The sequence below is a fragment of the Nelumbo lutea genome, chromosome 6 (genome assembly GCF_056320005.1).
Source record: "Nelumbo lutea isolate HS-2025 chromosome 6, American lotus-T2T, whole genome shotgun sequence".
Taxonomy (NCBI): Eukaryota; Viridiplantae; Streptophyta; class Magnoliopsida; order Proteales; family Nelumbonaceae; genus Nelumbo; species Nelumbo lutea.
This window is the reverse complement of record NC_142689.1, coordinates 71,286,608-71,300,283: the sequence shown is the minus strand read 5'-3', so window position 1 is coordinate 71,300,283 and position 13,676 is coordinate 71,286,608. Positions and strand designations below refer to the sequence as shown.

At 38.5% G+C, this 13,676-nt stretch overlaps 1 protein-coding gene across 1 annotated transcript in view; it reads left to right on the top strand.

Annotated features, from left to right (window-relative positions):
* LOC148849577 (uncharacterized) overlaps positions 1-13,676 on the top strand; it is a 54,996-nt gene that overhangs the window by 9,477 nt on the left and 31,843 nt on the right. The gene's annotated exons all lie outside the window — the stretch shown is intronic.

Sequence of the window (13,676 nt, the reverse complement as noted above, 5' to 3'; positions counted from 1 at the left end):
CTGAGTTTGAAGATCAGGGAGGCAAAGAAAGCCATGGTGCTCCTGGGAGGTGCTGAAGTGGTTGAATGGTTGCAGAAGTTTGTAATGGGTGGAATGCAGGAAGATTGTTAAAGGTCTCTACATAACACTATAGGAGTTTTTTGGAGGAAGAAAGAAGCAGTTAGTCTGCTTCCTAGAAGGTAAAAGAGGCCAAGGCTGGAAGTAAGTGGCTGATCTATTGAGTGTTTTTGTACTATGGTTGAAAACAAAATGTTCAAAGCTTTAGCAGGAAAAAGAGAAGTGGCTAGAAGAAATGAAAAGGAAGAAAGGAAGATAACTTGGCAATTGTGGAAAAGGAAGAAGCAGCTGTAAACAGATAGCAACTGGAGGAAAGGAGTGGGGGAAGAAATATGTGGTGGAAACTTCGAACCTGCCAAAAAGCTTTGAGATGGGACTCATTTTAGAGGCGATGCTTTTACTAGTGGCCGATGCTTTTAGTAGACTCATTTTAGAGGCGTTTAGGACTGGGTCAACAAGAGGGTAGAGAGTAGGTAGAGATAGAGTTCCAGTTACTCATATTTAATTTGTATATGACATCATAATCTTTTGTGATGGGTGATTTGATGAAGGTGAGAAAACTGAAGAATTTAATAATTCTCTTGAAGGTTTGAAATAGAGGGGAGATGGAGTCTATTGCAGCATGTCTTGATTGCACTTGGTTGCAGTGGCCTTTATCCTATTTAGGACTTCCCATAGGTGCCAACACAAAGGAAAGTAGGTTTTGGAGCCTTGTGGTGGAAAAGTTTGAAAAAAGTTTGGCAGCTTGGAAGAGAAACTATATATCCTTGGGGGGTAAAGTAACCTTGATTAAAGCAACACTAGCCAACTTGCCAATTTATTTCCTATCGGTCTTTAGGATTCCTAACAGAGAGACTAAAAGGCTAGAAAAATTGATGAGAGACTTCTTATGGGAGCCAGGGGAAGAGGAAAAAGATCATTTGATTAGGTGGGAAGTGGTGAGCCACTGTAAAAAAGAAGGGGGCTTAGGGTTAGGGAATGCAGTGAGTAAGAATAAAGCTCTTCTAGGCAAATGGCTTTGGAGGGAGCCCTTGGAAAGAGAGAGAGGTTATGGCATGAAGTGGTGAAAAGTTTTCATGGCTATTCAGAATCTGGTTGGGATGCTGGGGTTTCCCGAAGGGCTTTGCTCACAACACCTTGGAAGGCAATTTCTGGTACTCTCCCTAAATTCCTCAGGTATATAAGGTATGATGTATGCTTTGGAAATTCTGTCCTCTTTTGGGAAGATGTTTGGGTGCCGTTTCCCTTCCCTCTATTCAATTTCCCTCTTTAAAAAGGAACTTGTTTCAAGGTTCCTATCCCCCTGGTTCTCCCATTGGCTTTAAACTAGGACTTTGGGTTTCGTAGAGGTTTAAGGGATGACGAATATGCTTATGTTTCCAAGCTTTTGCTTCTTCTAGATTCTGTGTGTTTGGAACCCCCCCAACCTGATAAAAGGATTTGGTCTTTGACACTGAGTGGCTTCTTTAGTTGTGCCTCTTTCTTTAAATTCCTTTGTTCCATCCCTTCCTCTTGGGTTTTCCTAGTTAAAGAAATCTGGTCAAAGCTAATTCCTCCTTAAATGACTGCTTTTCTGTTGGGAACCCTATTACGGTAAGATCAATTCTTTGGAAAACTTGCAAAAGAAGAGACCTTATCTGTGTTTATCCCCAATATGGTGTTTCTTGTGTAAAGTGAAGAGTTGAGGACTGTTACCATTTGCTTATATCTTGTTCCTTTGCTTCTAATACTTGGATTTGGGCTTTAATGCTATTGGGTGCAGGTGGAACTTCTTTTTGAACCACATGCTTTAAGGAAGCTAACAAAAAGAGGAAATTTAATGTGGAAGTGTATGAGAGCAGCTAGTTTTTGGACAATTTGGGATGAGAGGAATATGAGAATATTTAAGGAAAGAAGCCTTGTTGAAGTAAAGGAGTGTATCACGACAAGGACAATTTCCTTGGTGAAAACTTCAGATCTGTTGTGAACTATTCCTTTGATGATTTAAGGAGAAATTGGGCAGTTGTGGCATCCACAATTTCCACAAAGAATTCTCTACAAGCAGAATGGAAACCTCCCCCCGGAAGGAGTGGTAAAACTGAATTTTGACGGAACCAGGCAAGGTAATCCAGGGCCCTCGGGTATAGGAGGGATTCTGAGAAATAAGGATAACCACATCATATCTTTATGCTTAGGACTAGTGGGGATTGGTGACTCTACAAGGGCTGAGATACTAGTTGTGGTACAAGGAATACAAGTTGACAAGTCAACTGAAGTGGAGAACTTGATTGTTGAAGGGAACTCCTAGGTGGTACTGTGGTAGTGGGTGGCTGTCAAACCCGTAAACATACTACTGGGGTTATAGGGATCTTCTGAAGAAAGTTTGTTGGCTTACAAGGAATATGTCAGTCAGTTTTTGTTGAGTTGGTCCAAGCTGTTTTTTATTTAGTGAGGAAGTTGGGCTTTAGGCCCATTAGTTTATGTTTTTTTTAAGTTGTGACTGTTCAACTATATTAGTAGCCGCCCTACTAAGGGCATCCTTGTAATTTCTCATCCTTTAAGTTAAGTATAAATATAATGAGAGGTAGGCGGCTAGGGTTAATTTTACAATACTGGTTGACTTTCCTACTCTTTTCTTCTTTTCCTTTCTTCTCTACTGCTGAAATCTTCATCTTCCCCTCTTTCCTTTCACAAGAAACGTGACTAAATCTGCAATTAGTGATTTCTACTTGGTATCAGAGCGGGCCGAAGGTTCCTTGAAGATGTTCCTCATGCAGCCCTAGATCGGGCGACTGCATGGTGATTTAAGAGGCTGATCGAAGCTCTCAGGTAAGCCCAATTTTTGGATTTTTTTGGTGGATTTGTGTGCCCAATAGCTGGTCTAGGGTTTCTCGTCAAAATCATGAAAAATTGGAGAAAGGGGAAGAGTCCTGCTTCTGTTGGACTCTTCAATTTTGACCTAGGAAGTGGCGCTCTAATTTTTTTAGGGTTCCTTGCAACTTTTTGTAAGGGGCGATTCAAGTCTTGCCTGATTTGGAGGCTTTCTAGAGAGAGCGGCTGCCTCTTCTCTCTCTTCTCCCGTCCTACAGAAAATAAATCTTTTGTGGGAAGAAAGTCTAGGACACCAGAAAGGTGTTGGTTCCAAAAGGTGTTTTGTTTGATCTTGTTGCAAATTTCAGTTATTTTCTTTACATTTTTTGAGAAGCATGGAGGGCCACGGAGTTGAAAGTAAGCCCGAGAGTGAAATGAGATTAGTGAGAGGAGGTGCTGGAGACCCTTTCAGGGCTGGGACCATTACTACATTTAGGTTGGATGGTGCAAATTACTTAGAATGGTCACAATCTGCAAAGATGTCCATTGGTGCTCGTGGGAAATTAGGGTATATCACTGGTGAAGATGTGAAACCCGAAACTAGCAACCCCCGGTGGGTACAGGAGAATTATATGGTGATGACTTGGTTGTATAATTCTATGTTGCCCAATATAAGTAAATTTTTTTTATGGGCAAATATAGAGGGAGAATGCTGCTAGGGCTTATCGGTTGAAAAATCAGATTATTTTTACAAGGCAAGGAGATAGACCTGTATCAACCTATTTTTCAACCCTTAAAACCTTGTGGCAGGAGGTTGACCATTTAGAGACATTTGCTTGGGAAACCACTAAGGATGCAACTACCTATCAGAAATATCTAGAGAAGTATAGGGTGTTTGAATTTCTTGCTGGCCTTAATCCTGAGTATGATATTGCACGACATTACCTTCTTTCCAGGGACGGTGTTACTCTCTCCCAGGCATATACCTTTGTGTTAGGGGAGGAGTGCATGAGAGATGTGATGATGAAAAATTTTATTCTTGATCAGTCTGCCATAGTAAGTGTTGTGAAACCTAAACAAAGTGGAGACCAGGGTGGCAGTGAAATCAAGAAGGAAGATAAAAGAGATTTGATCTGTGACTACTGTAAGAAGCCTAAACACACAAGAGATACTTCTTGGAAGCTTCACCCACATCTTGTGACGACTAGATTGAAAAATAAGAAGGGAAATGCACACATGGCAGTTACTGGTGACATTCCGACCCCTCTCACTATAACTGCTCTGAAGTCTGTTGCAGTTGCTGCAATAAGGGCCGAACTTGAGAGGTATGGGCTACTTCTGAACCAACGGGGTGTAGCCAGTTCCAGTTCAACCGCAAGCGGACAACAAGGTACAGGTAGCACTGGTGGAGTCCACTCTACTTCCTCGGCTCACACAGGTAGTTCACACGTCACTGCAAATTATGTTTCTACTTCAGGTAAGGAGGGACCTCCTTTGCTCAGAGCACTTGACCTATAGCTCCATTATTTTTTCCTCTTACTAGCTATGTTTTGGTAGAGACAGGGTCTCCACAGCTGATGGATCTCATGTTCCTATTTGCTAGGATGGGGTCTATCATGATTAGTGATTCCCTTTCCCTTCCTTTTATCTTTCATGTTCCCAGATTGAGCACTAATTTGTTATCTGTTAGTAGTTTGATTAAGAACCTGAACTGTTCAGTAATTTTTTCTCCTGGTCATTGTATTTTACAGGATTTGGATTCAAAGAGGACGATTGGGAGTGGTAGTGAAGTGAATGGAATCTACCTCCTGGATGTGCTTCCTCCTCATCAGAGTCATCATGTCAGTAGGGATAGTGAGTCAGGGTCTGTGGGTCAGATTATGCTTTGGCATAATCGTTTGGGTCATTTGCCTTTTTCTTCTTTGAGTCATTTGTTTCCAAAGCTATTTGGGTATGTTAGTTTGTTAAGTCTAGAGTGTGAAGGTTGTCAACTTGGAAAACATTGTAGACATTCCTTTAAAGCTAGTAATAAAAGGTGTTTTTCTTCTTTTGATGTTATTCATTCAGATGTGTGGGGCCCTTACCATGTTCCTTCTATGGGAGGCTATCGATATTTTTTCTTATTTGTGGATGATTTCTCACGATACTCTTGGATTTACTTGATGATATCCCGCGATGAAGTACCATCCTTGGTGAGGCAATTGCATCAGATGATACTAACACAATTTGGAACAAGAATAAAGGTGTTCAAATCCGACAATGCCAGGGAATATTTTGAAAGACACCTTGCCTCATATTTGTTAGAATATGGTGTTGTCCATCAGAGCAGTTGTCCATATAGTCCACAGTAGAATGGTGTTGCAAAAAGGAAAAACACACATTGTTGAGATTGCAAGAAGCATGATGATCACATCTACAGTTCCAGTTCGGTTTTGGGGTGATGCAGTTCTTACAACAATATATCTGATTAACAGGGTGCCCTCTCGTATACTTGGATTCAGCACCCCATTTAGTCTCCTTTTTCCTCTGGGGGAGATGTTTCATATTCCTCTCAGGGTATTTGGGTGTGTCTGCTTTGCACATATCCTTGGTCCTCACCGCTCGAAGCTTGATCCCAAGGCAAAGAAGTGTGTATTCCTTGGATATGCTGAGAATCAGAAATGGTACTACTGCTATGATCCAGTCTCTAGGAGCCGGTATGTTAGCATGGATGTCACCTTTTTTGAATCCACGTACTTCTTTTCAAAGAATCCTTTTCATGGGGAGTGTTTTGGGGAAGTGAGTCAACAGTCTATTTCTCTCCCAGTTCCAGTCCCCGTGTCTATTCCTGTGCTTGACCACCACCCAGTGTCACCTACCTTGCCACCTCCTTTGCGTTCTGCTTCTCAGCATTACTTATGACTGAGACTTCACAAGGAGGTTGATTCCACAACAACAGAACTCACATCACTTCCTGTCAATTCCTTGGAGACTCCAGATTCGACTGACATGGATTCAAGTATTCCTCTTGGTCCCGCTACTGTTTCAGTTCCCATTGATTCTACTAACATTGTTATAGATAACCTTGATCTCCCTATTGCTCTCAGAAAAGGGAAGAGAAAGTGTACTACCCATTGTATTTCATAGTACTTATACTATAGTGGACTTTCTCCTTCCTACCGTGCTTTTCTTTCTTCTCTTGATTCAGTGTCTATACCCAAGGGTGTTAGTGAGGCTCTCTCCAAAGCTGAGTGGAAGACAACTATGCAGGAAGAGATGGAAGCTTTGATTAAGAATCAGACATGAGACATTGTGGATCTACTAGAAGGCAATGAGACAATTGGATGCAGATGGGTTTACACAGTAAAATATAAGGAAGATGGAAGTATAGAAAGGTACAAGACTAGACTTGTTGCAAAATGGTACACACAGACCTATGGCATTGATTACTTAGAGACCTTTGCACCAGTTGCAAAGATGACCTCTATTTAGATACTTCTTTCTCTTGCTGCCTCATACTCTTGTCCCTTGTTTCAACTTGATGTGAAGAATGCGTTCCTAAATGGGGATCTGCAAGAAGAAGTGTATATGGATCTACCTACTGGCTTTTACAATGATATTGTAAAGGAAAAGGTATGCAGGCTTAAGAAGTCACTTTATGGCTTGAAAAATCTTCGAGAGCATGGTTTGATAGATTCAGAAAGGCCTTGATTGCTTTTGGCTATACTCAGACTCAATCCGATTACACATTGTTTGTGAAACGAAGGGGATTTTTGGTGTCAGTCCTAATTGGTTATGTGGATGATATTGTTGTCACTGGGAATGATTTGAGTGAGATTGATGGTCTGAAAAGGAACCTACATAAAGAATTTGAAATTAAGGATCTTGGAAAACTGAGATATTTCTTAGGCATTGAAGTTGCAAGATCAAAACATGGAATTTTTATTTCTCAAAGGAAGTATGTCTTGGATCTTCTTCAAGAGACAGGGAAACTTGGAACAAAGGCAATCGACACCCCTATTGATTAGAACCATAAAATCAATGCATCAGAAGGTGAACCAATAAAGGACATTGGGAGATATTAGAGACTTGTGGGTCGACTGCTATACTTGTTATGACAAGACCAGACATTTCCTATGCAGTAAGTGTAGTAAGCCAATACATGCATGCTCCACGAGTCCGGCAATTGGAGGCAGTTGATAGGATTCTTGCTTATCTGAAGGGACACCTAGGCAGAGGCATATTGTTTACTAATCATGGACATTTGAAACTAGAGGCTTATACAGATGCAGATTGGGCAGGATGCTTTGATGACATGAGATCAATTTCAGGAGTGTGCGCCCTTGTTGGGGGTAACCTTGTCTCATGGAAGAATAAGAAACAAACAGTGGTGGCAAGATCAAGTGCTGAAGCCGAATACAAGGCCATGGCACATGGAGTTTCAGAACTTCTCTGGATCTGTTCCCTGTTAGAAGAAATTGGTGTACAGGCAGAAGAACCTATGATGCTATACTGTGATAACCAGACGGCAAGTAACATTGCCCATAACCCAGTCCAACATGACCGAACTAAGCACATTGAAGTGGATAGACATTTTATCAGAGAAAGGGTAACTTCTGGAGAAGTTTGTCTTCCATACATTGCTTCTGATCTGCAACTTGCTGATGTTCTCACAAAAGGTGTTGCAAAGAACAAGCTGGAGCATGATCTACGCAAGTTGGGAATGTGTGACATTTACTCCCAACTTGAGGGGGAGTGTTGAATTGGTCCGAGTTGTTTTTTATTTAGTTAGGAAGTTGTTGGGCTTTAGGCTCATTAGTTCATGTTTTTTTAAATTGTGACTGTTCAACTATATTAGTAGTCGCCCTATTAAGGGCATCCATTTAATATCTCATCCTTTAAGTTAGTATAAATAGTGAGAGGTAGGCGGCTAGGGTTAATTTTACAATCCTAGTTGACTTCCTACTCTTTTCTTCTTCTCCTTTCTTCTCTACTGCTGAAATCTTCATCTTCCCCCTCTTTCCTTTCACAAGAAACTCGACTAAATCTGCAATTAAAGATTTCTACTTCAATGGGCAAGCAGATTGGCAAATGCCATGGCTGTTTGTTCGGCTAAACAAGGGGTATCAAAGGGTGACCTGTTTTGGTTTTCCTTATAATTGTAAGTCAGGGATAGATTGTGCTTAATTGCTTAACTCTAATGGGAGGTAACATCTCATGACTCCTTTTAGGTTGATTGTACACTTTTTCAAGTTAGTTCTCAACCCTGCCAGCATCTTAAAACACTTTAGGATTGCTCTTATGTTCATCCTTGTTCCAATGAAGCATCCATAGGGACTGAAGTGCCATCAGCTTATTGAAGATGTGTGATTTTCAAATCTCCTCTTCCAACCTTGAAACCTAAAATGAGACCCGATTCAGCCCCTTTTCCATTCAAGAGATGAAAAGACTCAGTACGTCTACCACCACGAATAGCATTAGAGACAAGGGATCATTTTGTCTTATTCCTCTTGATGAGTCGCAAAAATTCTGTTGAAATCCCATTAACCAGAATTGTAAAAGAGATAAGCCAGAACTCATTTTCATAGGACCTCCTCCAAAAGCCCCCATTCTACATGATTATAGGTCTTCTGCATATAAACTTTACAATATCCTTCCTCTCCACTTCCAATTTTAGAGTCAAGATATTCTCTTTCAATTAACACCCCATCCAATATTTACCTTCTACAAAAGCCATTTGAGTTGGGCCACACTAGGTGCAATACTTTCTTCAACCTTGCAGATAACACCTTTGCTATTATTTTATAAGGAGTTGAAGTTAAACTATTAGGTCTGAACTTCTTCACTCTACAAGTCCCTTCCATCTTTGGAATTAAAGTAATAAATGTTGCATTAGCTTAAATTTCAATTTTTTTCTCTGCCGTATAAGTCTTTAAACATCGCCATCAAAATTTTTCTATATTCCAGAAATGCTTGTAAAAGATAGATTAAATCCATCAGGACTTGGCACCTTATGACCTTTCATTAATTTCATTGCACCCCATACCTCCCCTTCAAACTCCCTCTCTAACCAACTACTTAAATCTTCAAGAATTTTGTTAAATTTCAACTCACCTAAGAAGGAATTCTTTCTTGTGCAGATTTATAAAGATTCATATAGAAGCTCCATATCTCCTATACAATGTCCTTTGGTCATGACTCTTCTATCACCTGCTTCCGACCATAACGTTTTGTTCTACCTTGTTCTTCCCCTCACTGAACCTTAAAAGTAAGAAGTGTTTTTTCACCCTCTCTCAATTGATTTTTTCATCCATGCCACCACCTCAAAGTGAACCATCCTTTCCAGCTTGGGCCTTAAAGTTTCCTTCACTTATCTCCCTTTCCTTCCTTTATTCCATGCTTTCAAATCTTCCTTTAACATCTGAAGCTTTTTCTATTCTATGACCTGTAAAATTCTGCACCCTATAGCTGTTCCATTTCCTCTGAACAATATCCATAATTTGAGGATGTCCAAACCACATGTTCTTGAATTTGAACTACCTAAGACATTAAGTCTTGCCAAGGTTTCATAGCATTATGGGTTTATGGTCTGAAATTGATAATGCCCAAGATTCTTGAATCAGATCTTGAATTAATTCCTCCCACTCCCCACTACATAGAGACTTGTCAAACTTTCTTTCCCATATGACCATGTAAAGTTTTATCCCAACATTCGAGGCTCCATTAACTCATTTCTTTTGATGAAATGTTGAATTACCCTCATGGCTCAAGCTCTCCTTATATTCCTCCCCTGCTTCCACCATTTGTTTCCTTTGTCCTTTATAATAACATTAAACTATACCCCAACAACAAAGGCTTAACCTCTGCTTCATGGAATCTCTTCAACTCCTCCCATGAATCTCCTCTCACCATCTACATTTTGAACCATATATGTTAGGATCCTCACCTTTTCTTCGCTAGCTAGATATTTGAATACCATTTGGCACGGGTGCATTCCTTAAAACACTGCCCACACTTTGTCTACGTCCCCCCATAAATCATTGACTATTCTCTAATCAACTTCCTCCAAATTTGTTTCTTTTAGCAGAATTATATTTACTTTGTACTATCTCACTAAATTTTTTATTACTTATCTTGTTATTTACCATCTCTCAACCCCCTCATTTACTAGAAACACACCATCATCCTTCCGCACCCAAACCCCTTCTATCAGCTCCACCCCTTCCCTCTCTCTGCTGCTACCTTCTGTTTAGTAGCCTTGCTCTCCCTTGGCCCCTACCTTCTTTCTCTTCTAATTGCCTAAAAGCTCTCCTCGCAAATTCACTGCCTCCTAGAAAGAACAAGTCTAAGGTTTTATTCACTTCCACATCCCTGTTCACCAACACTTCCATATTGTGACATCTAATTTCTTGTGTTTCATTCAAGATAACGTCCTCTTGTGTGTTTCCCTCTGATAGAGGTCCCTCTCTTTCTTCCCTACTTGTACCTACCTTATTATTGTCTAGATTCTTCCTTGTACTTACTGTCTTCCTTATATTGTCTTACTCTTCTCTCTTTTGTACACCCTTCTACTATTCTAAACTTCCCTTCCATCCCTTTTTCATTCTCACACCCTTCTAAGACCTTTCCCCCTTTGGACTCCCAAACAACCTCCATAGGTTGCCCAATCTTCACAAATTCCCCATCTGTCTCCCTAAACTCATGTCTTTGGCAAAACCTCCCCTTCCTCATTCATCTATACTGTTTTCTTAGATAGTTTTTGATTCTTTTCTTTGAACCTTTATCTAATTTGTAGTTACCGCTTTGTTATTGCTCTTCCTTTCATCTTTATCTACTTGGCATTGCTTGAGTTTCCTCCTCTAATTCCTTGGCTTAGACCTATAAATTTCTCTTTATAGCTTCACTTGTTTGTCGCTCAAACTTTCCTAGTTTATCTTCATGTCCTTTTCCTTTTTATTTCTTCTTGATTTACCATTCCTTTTTATTTCTTTTTATAGTCCCCTCCTCCTTGGTTCTTATTTCTTCATGATTACCATTCCCTAAGTTGCCTAAACTTTCCTAGCTTGTCTTTATGTCCTTTTCCTTTTTATCTTTGCCACCCCTTTGCAAATGTACCTTGTAATGCACCAAACGAACTATTCATTTCTTGCAGCACTACCCCTTTCGTACCACATCTTAACTCCTCACCTTTGTCCCCATTTGTCTTTTGGGCCCACTCTATATCCCTTTGATGTTACTTGGTCCATCTCTATTAACTCGGATCAAATATTGTTGTTCACTTCCATTTGCTTCTAGTTGATTATTATTGAAATCTCTATGTTTCCACTAGTTACTTGGCCTAATGTTGACCATAGGCCCATCACCTTCTCCACTTAAACAACCCTTATTACACTTGTCCCCAATTTCCCATCTTACAATGGTTGGTAATTACCACTTTTCCCTTTGCCTTGTTGTTTTGTCTCTCTTCTACTTCCCTGCCCTTGTGATCTCATCTCATCAACTCCCTATTCCCCCCCGCCTTGTCCCGTAGAACAACCTTTAAATCTTCCTTTCTCTTGAATATGAATATAAAAAAATCATGCATTCAAACTCTTCACCCTCTAGAACCCTCTCTTTCTCCTTTCATTCCATGCTTAATCACTGGCGTCTCTTTCTAATGTAGGACCAACTCAATTCTAGTCTTTAGAGAATCTTGAATGGTCTTTTGTGATCAGAAATTTATGGTTGTTGATGGCCATAATGTCTTCTTGAAGGAACAAAAAAGAAAAAAGGTATAGAAAGAAGAGAAAATAATTTATCAAAAAAGAACAGAGAAAAATGCCCAGAATCACTGATGGGGTGCTTAGAATCATTCTAGGGTATGGGAATCACTCAACATAATTAGCATAAGTTGAAGAAGACTCAATAAACTTTATTGCTCTCTATGTAAAACGTCCATACATATTTATAGACTCCATAGTCATAATAATCCTAGGAGTCAAATTGTTAGGCTCAATAACCCTGGTAGGACTCAAACTAAGCTGTCATATCCTATTTCAATTCAAAGAAGACTCAATAACTCTAATCCTACTTATGCAATGCCTCTGAAATTTTATACATAAACAAACTATAAATAGACAATGAAACCCTATTATTGGACCCTACAAAAAATTTGTAAAGTGGCAAAAATATCCCTGATGTCCACAGAAATACATTAAATTTCACAAAATTCCAATTTTGACTCTCCAACTCCTGCATCACTTTCATTTGGATCAGAATTAAGAAATCTTTCCACTAGGCATGCATCTAACATCTTTACATTCCTATTTATCCAACGTCATTTACAACCTCTCCATAAATTGTCGTCCCCTCTCCCCCTTCTTTGATCATTTGTTTTCTCCTATTCTGAATAATTGCAAGCATGACTTGGCTAGTTGTTTCCTCGATCATGGTTTCAAATGTCGTGAAATTTCGCTAATGTCGCTCGACATGTCAATGTTGAGGCTCGTCGACAAGAAAATGAATGGTATCATTCTAGGGTATGGGAATCACTCAACATAATTAGCATAAGTTGAAGAAGACTCAATAAACTTTATTGCTCTCTATGTAAAACGTCCATACATATTTATAGACTCCATAGTCATAATAATCCTAGGAGTCAAATTGTTAGGCTCAATAACCCTGGTAGGACTCAAACTAAGCTGTCATATCCTATTTCAATTCAAAGAAGACTCAATAACTCTAATCCTACTTATGCAATGCCTCTGAAATTTTATACATAAACAAACTATAAATAGACAATGAAACCCTATTATTGGACCCTACAAAAAATTTGTAAAGTGGCAAAAATATCCCTGATGTCCACAGAAATACATTAAATTTCACAAAATTCCAATTTTGACTCTCCAACTCCTGCATCACTTTCATTTGGATCAGAATTAAGAAATCTTTCCACTAGGCATGCATCTAACATCTTTACATTCCTATTTATCCAACGTCATTTACAACCTCTCCATAAATTGTCGTCCCCTCTCCCCCTTCTTTGATCATTTGTTTTCTCCTATTCTGAATAATTGCAAGCATGACTTGGCTAGTTGTTTCCTCGATCATGGTTTCAAATGTCGTGAAATTTCGCTAATGTCGCTCGACATGTCAATGTTGAGGCTCGTCGACAAGAAAATGAATGGTAATATAAAAATTACATTATTTTGGTCGACATTTCCTTATATTTCGGAAATGTCGACCAAATCGGTCCAAATAACAAAAACATTTTTTCCTATTATGTTGATAGGATGTTGATAGGATGCCGACACCATGTCGACTAATGTACATTAATAATATAATATATTAGCATATTTTATTAATATAAATTATTCCATTAATAATTATTTATAAAAAATAATTAACAAAAAGAATAAATTAATTATGTTTTATAATATAAAACATAAAATATTTTTCAAGTAATAAAATATTAACTAGTTAGTATTTTTAAACTATTTATTAAAATCAGAAAATGTTTATTAAATGTTATAATAAATCATATATTAAATTTATTATAAAAATGAGAAAACATATTTTAAGTTTTATACTAAATCATAATTTATTATAAATTTAGTATTAAAAATAATAAAAAATTCATTAAGTTTTATAAGAAATCAGAATTTATCATAATCTTAATAGTTAATACTACAAAAAGGAGAATCAGTTTATTAAATTGATAATAAAACATAATGTATTATAACATTAATATTAAAAAAATGAAATAAATGTATTTCTATTTACTAGTGTGAAGTAAATATATTGGAATTTATAATAAATCAGAATTAAAAATAAGAAAATAAAATATCGGATAACCTTGTAAAAACATCAAA